The following is a 7,976-nucleotide window of genomic DNA, read 5'->3' as shown; positions in this document are numbered from 1 at the left end:
CTTGCTCAGGCTGATTTCGAACTCCTGAGCTCAAACAATCCACCCGCCTCGGCCTCCCAGAGAGCTAGGATTACAGGCGTGAGCCACCGCGCCCGGCCCAGACTGGCAAATTTTTTAAAGTCTGATAATAACTGGCATTGAGGAAGATGTAGAGGAACAGAAACTCTCATACCCCTGCTAGTGGGGCTTTTGATTGGTTCAACCACTCAGGAAAACTGTTTGTCATTATCCATTAAAGTTGAAGATACACTTCCCCAAGAACCCAGCAATTCCACTCCTAGGCATATATCCTAGAGAAATGTGTACATGGCCTTACTGAAAGATATATAACATAGGGTTGTACGTAACAGCCCTAACTGGAAACAACCCACAGTCCATCAAGAGTAGAATGGGTCTATGGCCATACCACCCTGAACACACCCTATCTCGTCTGATCTTGAAAGAGTAGAATGGATAAATTGTGGAATACTAGACAGAAATGACAAACTATGCCCACACACAGTATGTTTGACTCATGCAAATATAAAGTTGAGTAAAAGAAGCAAGACACAAAAGAATACATACAGTGTGATTACATTTATATAAAGTTCAAAAACGAGCAAAACTAAATTATTGTTTAGGAATGCATACATAGATGATAAAACTAAAGAAAAGCAAGTAAATTATTATCATAAAAGTTAAGAGAAACTGTGCGTGGTGTCTCATGCCTGTAATCCCAGCACTTTGGGAGGCCGAGGTGTGAGGATCGCTTGAGGCCAGGAGTGAGAGACCAGACTGAGCAACATAGTGAGACCCCATCTCTACAAAAAAAAATTTTTTTTTAATTATCCAGGTATGTTGACATGTGCCTGTAGTCCTAGCTACTTGGCAGACTGAGGTGGGAGCATCCTTTGAGCCCAGGAATTCAAGGTTACAGTGAGCTATAATCGTGTCACTGTACTACACTGCACTCCAGCCTGGGTGACAGAGAAAGACCCTGTCTCTGAAAAAAAAAAAAAAAAGTTAGAAGAGCGGCTACTTGTAAGAAGAAGGGTAAATTGTAATTGATAAGGACACATGGGAGATTTCAGGGGTACTGGTGAAGTTTTATTTTCTGACCTACAAGGTGGTCACACTGGTGGTCATTTGTAACTATGCAGGTTTATGAATTATCCATTTGTTTCAAGCACTTTTCTGTGTGTGTATATGTATATTGTATCTTACAATAAGAAAATTTTTTAAAGCGCCAAGATACAATTCTGAGTTATGCCAAATTACAAGGAAGACTGCAGAAAAAGGAGTCTCCTTAGGAAAGAGAGAGGGAAGGGGCAGCGGGAGGCACACAGCAAACCAGGAGAGCGGGGTGGTAAGGAAGCTCAGGAAAGAAGCTTCCAAATTTCCATAAAAAGAGTGGGCAACATTGTCAACCCTTATCCACCCCTGCTCTGCAGGACACACCAGAGCAGGGTCAAGAGTCACCAGCCTGTGTCCTTGCAATCATAACAAGAATGCTCTTGCACAAGAGAAAAATGAGCAAAGGCACATGCAGATGAGAAGGAATACTATTAGGAGGCAAACATATGGGAACATGTCTACTCTTGCTAATGAGCAAAGACATACTAAATTTTAAAAACTGAATAGCCAATTATAGTAGCAAAAATTAAGGGAAGGAGGAAGAAATTACAATATGTCAGGCTGGAAAGAGTACCAAATTGAAGCATGGTTGCTGGCTGCTAACACTATGAATAAATACCGCCCCTTTGAAATAAAATCTGGCAATATACACCGGGAAATTTTAAATGCTCATACCATTTTACTCAGTAATCCTACTTCTGGGAATCTACACTAGGAAAATTATGCAAAGGAAAGAAAAGGCTGGGTGAATGAGTCTGGAAGTGATTCCCAAATCTCTTTCTCTAGCCCCAACCACTGCCCTGAGCTGCTGATCTGTGTGTCCAGCAGTCACCTGGCCTGGCCACTTGGATGTCTAGTGTGCTACTCAGATTTAATATATATAAAGCGTAACACTAATTCCTCTGTCCCTCTCAAACGTGCTCTTTCTCAAATCTTCACCACCCTAATAAATGACACCAGTATCCACGCAGCTGATGAAGCCCAAAACCCAGGAGTCATTCTTGACTCTTCCCTTTTGCTCTTCACCCACTTCCAACTGCCAGCCAACCTGGCTAGCTCGATATTCAAAATATAACCAAAAGCATTCCACTTCTCCCATCTCCGTGGTCGCCACCTTTGGCGGTTAATTTTAGACGTGAACTTGACTGAATTAAGGAATACCTAGAGAACTGGTCATGCATCACTTCTGGGTGTGTCTGGGAGGGTGTTTCCAGAGAGGATTGGCATGTAAGTCTGTGGACTGAGTGGTCAAGATCTGCCCTGAATGTGCGCAGGCACCAACCAATCAGCTGGGGGCCCTCTCTCTCTCTCTCTCTCTCTCTCTCTCTCCCTCTCTCTTTCCGGAGCTGAGACACTCTTCTTCTCCTGTCCTTGGACATCAGAACTCCAGGCTCTCCGGCCTCTAGACTCCAGGACTTGCACCAGGGGCCCCTGGGTTCTCAGGCCTTTGGTCTCAGACTGAGAATTGGCTTCTCTGGTTCCGAGGCCTTCGGACCTGGACTGAGCCACGCTACCAGCACCCCAGGGTCTTCAGCTTGCAGATGGCCTGTCATGGGACTTCTCAGCCTCCACAATCACATGAGCCAATTCCCCTAATAAATCCCTTCTCATCTATCTGTGTCCTATTGGTTCTGTCGCTTTGAAGAGCCCTGACTAATGCACCACCCTAGCCCAAGCCACTGTCCTGTCTGTCTGGATTGCTGCGGAAGTCTCCTAACTGATCTCCTGCCTCCATTCTTGCTTCGCTCCAGTCTGTTCTCCAGCAGCCAGAAGAGTTTTTTGAAATCAAATCATGTCAGCAGCCCCACCTAAAACCCTCCAGTGGCTTTCCTTTGCTCACAGAATAGAATCCAAACTCCTTCCTGCAGTCACTCTGCTTCACTCCATGCTGGGCTTCTTTCTACTCCGTGAAAACAAGCTCTCTCCCTCCTCCCGGTCTTTGAACTTGCACTTGCTGTCCCCCTACCTGGAACACTCTCCCTCCTGGCTCCTTTAGGTCTCGGCTTGCAAGTCACCCCAGGGGAAGCTTCTATGATCGACCCATCTAACGTAGCCTCCCTCTCCCAGCTCCTGTCTGTCACGCCACCCTCTTGACTCCCTGTACAGCACTTGCTGCGGTCTGAAGTCATTTGAGGTCTTTATTTACATAGTGCTTTGTTTTCTGTCCCTTCTAATATAAGCTTCATGAGGGCAGGAATCTTGTGTCTCTGGTTCACTATGGCATCCCAACACCTAAGTGTCTGGCATACCCAGTACATACTTGTGGAATGAATGAATGTACAATAAAAGCTGTGAGAAGGTTAGCAGAAAAGAAACCTTTTTAATCTGGTATTTTTGAAACCTGCCAATAATGTCCTAGGTTTGGGGAAAAAATACTGTAGAAAATGCTAGCAGAACTATGTTTTTCATGTTGTAATGTAATGGCGTGAAAATAACAGAGGTCTCATATTCAGATACGTAGTACTTGAATCTTGGTTCTACCCTTCACTAGCTGTGTGATCTTTGGCAAGTTAATTTGCTTCTCTGAGCTTCAGTTTTTCCATATTAAATGGGAACAACCATAGAAGACTTAGAGGTGGTTCCATTAAACTACATAAAGTAATGCACTTACTATAATACATGTCACAAAGCATCACTCAATAGCCATCAAAAGTTTAAAGCCCTGAGGCTGGATGGGTTCCTCTGGGGAGTGAGTGTAAATAGAGAAGAGAAGAGAGCCCAGGATGAGCCCTGGGGCTGTCCAATGTTTAGACACCAGGTAGAGAAAGACCAACCAAGAAAGGAAACAGTTGTTAATTGCCATGAGAAGGGCTCTAAGCTGCAGTTCCCAAGCTTTCTTGATCGTGGAATCTTTTTGTCAAGGGGAGCTTGTGCTCAGCAAAGCACACAGAGAAATGCTGGCTTATGCTACAGCAAATGGAAAGGCCAATTATTGTTGCAACCGTGTGCAACAGTGTGCAGAACATGCCTGGCACACGTGATCAGCAAGTATTTGTTGAATGAATTAATGAATGAAAAGTAATACACATATGGACAATTACTACAAGAGAATGAACAAAATAACAGTAGTTGTTAAGAGTGAGATATGATTACAGATAGTTTTTCCAAATTTTCCGTAATGTTTTATCCTCTATCTTTTTCTAATGGGGTTTTCTCAATCTTCTGCATCCACCTGTCTCTGCTGCATTCAAGGATACTGTTCCCAGATTTCCTGTAGGAATCCACTCTGCCTGTCCTCTTCTGCTGGTTTTCAAATCCTTGACACCATTTCTGGCCCATTTAATTTAAGTTCCATTCAATTTTATCAACAAATATTTATTGAGTCATCTCTTGCCCCCAGAGGCTAGAGAGATGATTACTCTACCATCCCCCTGCTCTCAAGTTGCTCACAGTCAAAGGGAGATAGGTGTGTAAAACTCACACAAAATCCACTTCCCCCCAGTCCCTCTTATTCCCACTATCCCCGGACTCTGACCCTTGTTTGTTTACACTTTCATGCTTCAGGTCAGTTCCTCCAGCTTCCAGCTGTGGCTCTAGCCCTGCCTCTCCAACTAGTCCATTCAGGTATCTAGTTAGGGTAAATAAGTTCCACTAACAAATATCCAGAATCAAAGGTTACAGTGAAGTCTCCACCATGGAGGTGAATAAACTGTCTTTATGGACATTTGTTCTTTGATGTTAAACGTGTCTCTGTGTGTGTGTGTGTGTGTGTGATTGTTGCTTCTCTTTGTTTTTTGAAATAGCTCCTAGGGGTCTTCAAAGGTTTTGCTAGGGGAAAGCTCCTTACACTGTTACACACTCTACCATTTACCAGGATCAAAGTTCACAGAGCTTTGATTATGTCGATCAATACATCCTGCCAAAAAAAGAAAAAATGCTGGCTCATGCAAACATGATCATTGTTTACGTTTGTTGAGAGCGTGCCATGTGTCAAGAACTATTCTAAGTGCTTTATTGGAATTAATTCATTTAACCCTCTTAACAAACCTATAAGGAAGTTACTAGTATTATCCCTGTTTTGCAGATGAGGCCCAGAAATGTTAAGTAACTTACCTGTGATGTTTCAGCTGCTGGGTGACAAAACTAAGATTCATACCAGACAGTTGGTCTCCAATGCCACCCTCACTAAACTCACTATAAACTTACTCACAAATACAGATACATCTTAGATTACTTTTTACATTGCTTTAAGTCAGTTAACATTGGTTACTACCTGGGTCATAGTAACCTCCTAAAGCAGGCCTAGCACACTTTTACACCATTAAGTTAGAAGGGGCAAAACTTTGAGACACCAAATTAAACCATTAGACCATGTGAACTTCATTTTTTTTTTTTTTTTTGGAGAGAGCATTTCGTTAAGGTTACAAAAGAGTGACATGTCTAACATTCCGAAAAAATTGCTATCTTGAAACATTTTAGGTATAACCTTAGTCCCAAAGGAGACTAGGAATGCTTGCAGATTTCTAATCTGGACTAAGCCTCCCAAAAGCCTATAATTAATTGACTGCTTCAGAATGTCATTTCAGCAAAGCAAAGACTACTACATTGGCACCTTTCCACGGCACTATTCCCTATAAAGCCAATTCAGTATCAGGCCACAGGCCTTGGATGGGATCCAGGGGAGGTTCATTTCTGAAGCAATCAGAGCCCCTTGCTAGCTGGCAACTTCCCTTCCTGAGGCAATGCCACGGCCTGGATACAGAGAAAAGTCCCTATAGGAAGATCTTATTATACTGTTAGCTAAGTAAGTGATCAAGACAGCTCCTTTGAGAACAGCAGGTCAGTGGAGAAACAGGCACCCTTACACATGGTCAGTGGGAGTGTTGGCTGGTCCTCTCTCTTTGGAGGAAAGTTTGACAATTACTATCAAAATTCAAAATGCACATATCTTTTGCCCCAACTGTTCCATATGTAGGAATCTATCCTAAAGATATCTCACTTCTGTGCAAATGTGCGTTCAAGATGTTCATTACAGCCGGGCATGGTGGCACATGCCTGTAAGTCCCAGCTACTCGGAAGGCTGAGGCGGGAGGATTGCTTGTGCCCAGGAACTTGATACCATCCTGGGGAATAAAGTGAGACCTTGTCTCTTTTAAAAAAAATGTTTATAGCAAGGGATTAGAAATAATCTCTAAATGTAAATCCATAGAAATCAGTTCGATAAATTATAGTATGGCCATACAGTGGAATTCTACAAAGCCATTTAAAAATGAGAAAATATTCATACAACGGAATATTATCGGCAACTTAAAAAAGAACAAACTGCAGTGTCTTGGTCCATTTTGTGCTGCTATAACAAAATACTTGAGACTGGGTAATTTTAAAAGAACAGAAATGTATTTTCTCACAGTTCCAGAGGTTAAGAAGTCTAACATCAAGGCTCTGTCACCTGGAATAGAGTTGAACTTCCTCAACTTGAACATCTACAAAAACCCTAGAGCTAACATCATACTTAATGGTGGGAAGCAAACAAGGCCAGGATGTCTGCTTTCACTGGTCTTATTCAACATAGTACTGGAAATTCTAGCTGGTGTGATGGAACAAGAAAAGGAAATGGGCCAGGCGTGGTGGCTCACACCTGTAATTCTAGCACTCTGGGAGGCCGAGGCGGGAGGATTGTTTGAGCTCAGGAGTTCGAAACCAGCCTGAGCAAGAGTGAGATCTTGTCTCTACTAAAAAAGTAGAAAGAAATTAGCTGGAAAAATAAAAATATATAGAAAAATTAGCCAGGCATGGTGGCGCATGCTTGTAGTCCTAGCTACTCGGGAGGCTGAGGCAGAAGGATTACTCGAGCCCAGGAGTTTGAGGTTGTTGTGAGCTAGGCTGACGCCACGGCATTCTAGCCCAGGCAACAGAGTGAGACTTTGTCTCAAAAAGAAAAAGAAAAGGAAATGAAGGGCATACCGATTGGAAGGAAAGAAACAAATAAAATTCTCCCTGTTTTGCTGTGTGTGGTGGCTCATACCTGTAATCCCAACACTTTGGGAGGCTGAGGCAGGAGGATTGCTTAAGGGCAGGAGATCGAGACCAGACTGAGTAGCATAGCAAGACCCCATCTCTATGTAAAAAAAATTATCCCTATTTGGAGATGACATAATGGTCTATGTAGAAAATCACAAGGAATCTACAAAAAAAAAAAAAACAAAACTCCTAGAACTGATAAATGAGTTCATCAAGGTCACAGGATACAAGATTAACATACAAAACTGAATTGCATTTCTATACATTAGCAATGAACATGTGGAAACCAAAATTAAAACGACAATCTCATTTACAGCTCAAAGAAAATACATAGGTATAAATCTAACAAAACATGTGTAGTGTTTTTGCGCTGAAACCATCATACAAAACATGGATGAAGGAAATCAAAAAAGATCTAACCACATGGAGAGACAAACTGTGTTCATGGATTGGAGGACTCAACATAGTAAAGAAGTCAGTTCTCCTCAAAATGTTTTACAGCTTTAACACCATTCCAATCAGAATTCCAGCAACATTTTTTGTAGATACAAAAGATTACTCTCAAATGTATATGGAAAGATAAAAGGAACTAGAATAGCTAAAACAATTTTGAAAAAGAAGAATAAAGATGAAGGAATCACTCTATCCGATTTTAAGACTTAGTATGTAGCTACAGTAATCAAGTACTATATGATGCTGTGTGATACTAGTGGAGGGACAGACACATAACTCAGTGGAACAGACTAGAAAATCCAGAACAGACTCACACAAATAGAGCCAACCGATTTTCGTCAAAAGTACAAAAGCAATTCAAAGAAGGATAGCTTTTTCAACACAGGATGTTAGAGCAATTGTACATCTATAGGCAAAAATAAAAAAATAAATATTGACCTAAACCTCAT

Source organism: Propithecus coquereli, unplaced genomic scaffold, assembly GCF_000956105.1.
Source record: "Propithecus coquereli isolate 6110/MARCELLA unplaced genomic scaffold, Pcoq_1.0 Scaffold101, whole genome shotgun sequence".
NCBI classification, from domain to species: domain Eukaryota; kingdom Metazoa; phylum Chordata; class Mammalia; order Primates; family Indriidae; genus Propithecus; species Propithecus coquereli.
The sequence above is the reverse complement of the archived record's forward strand: the minus strand, read 5'-3'. Positions refer to the sequence as shown.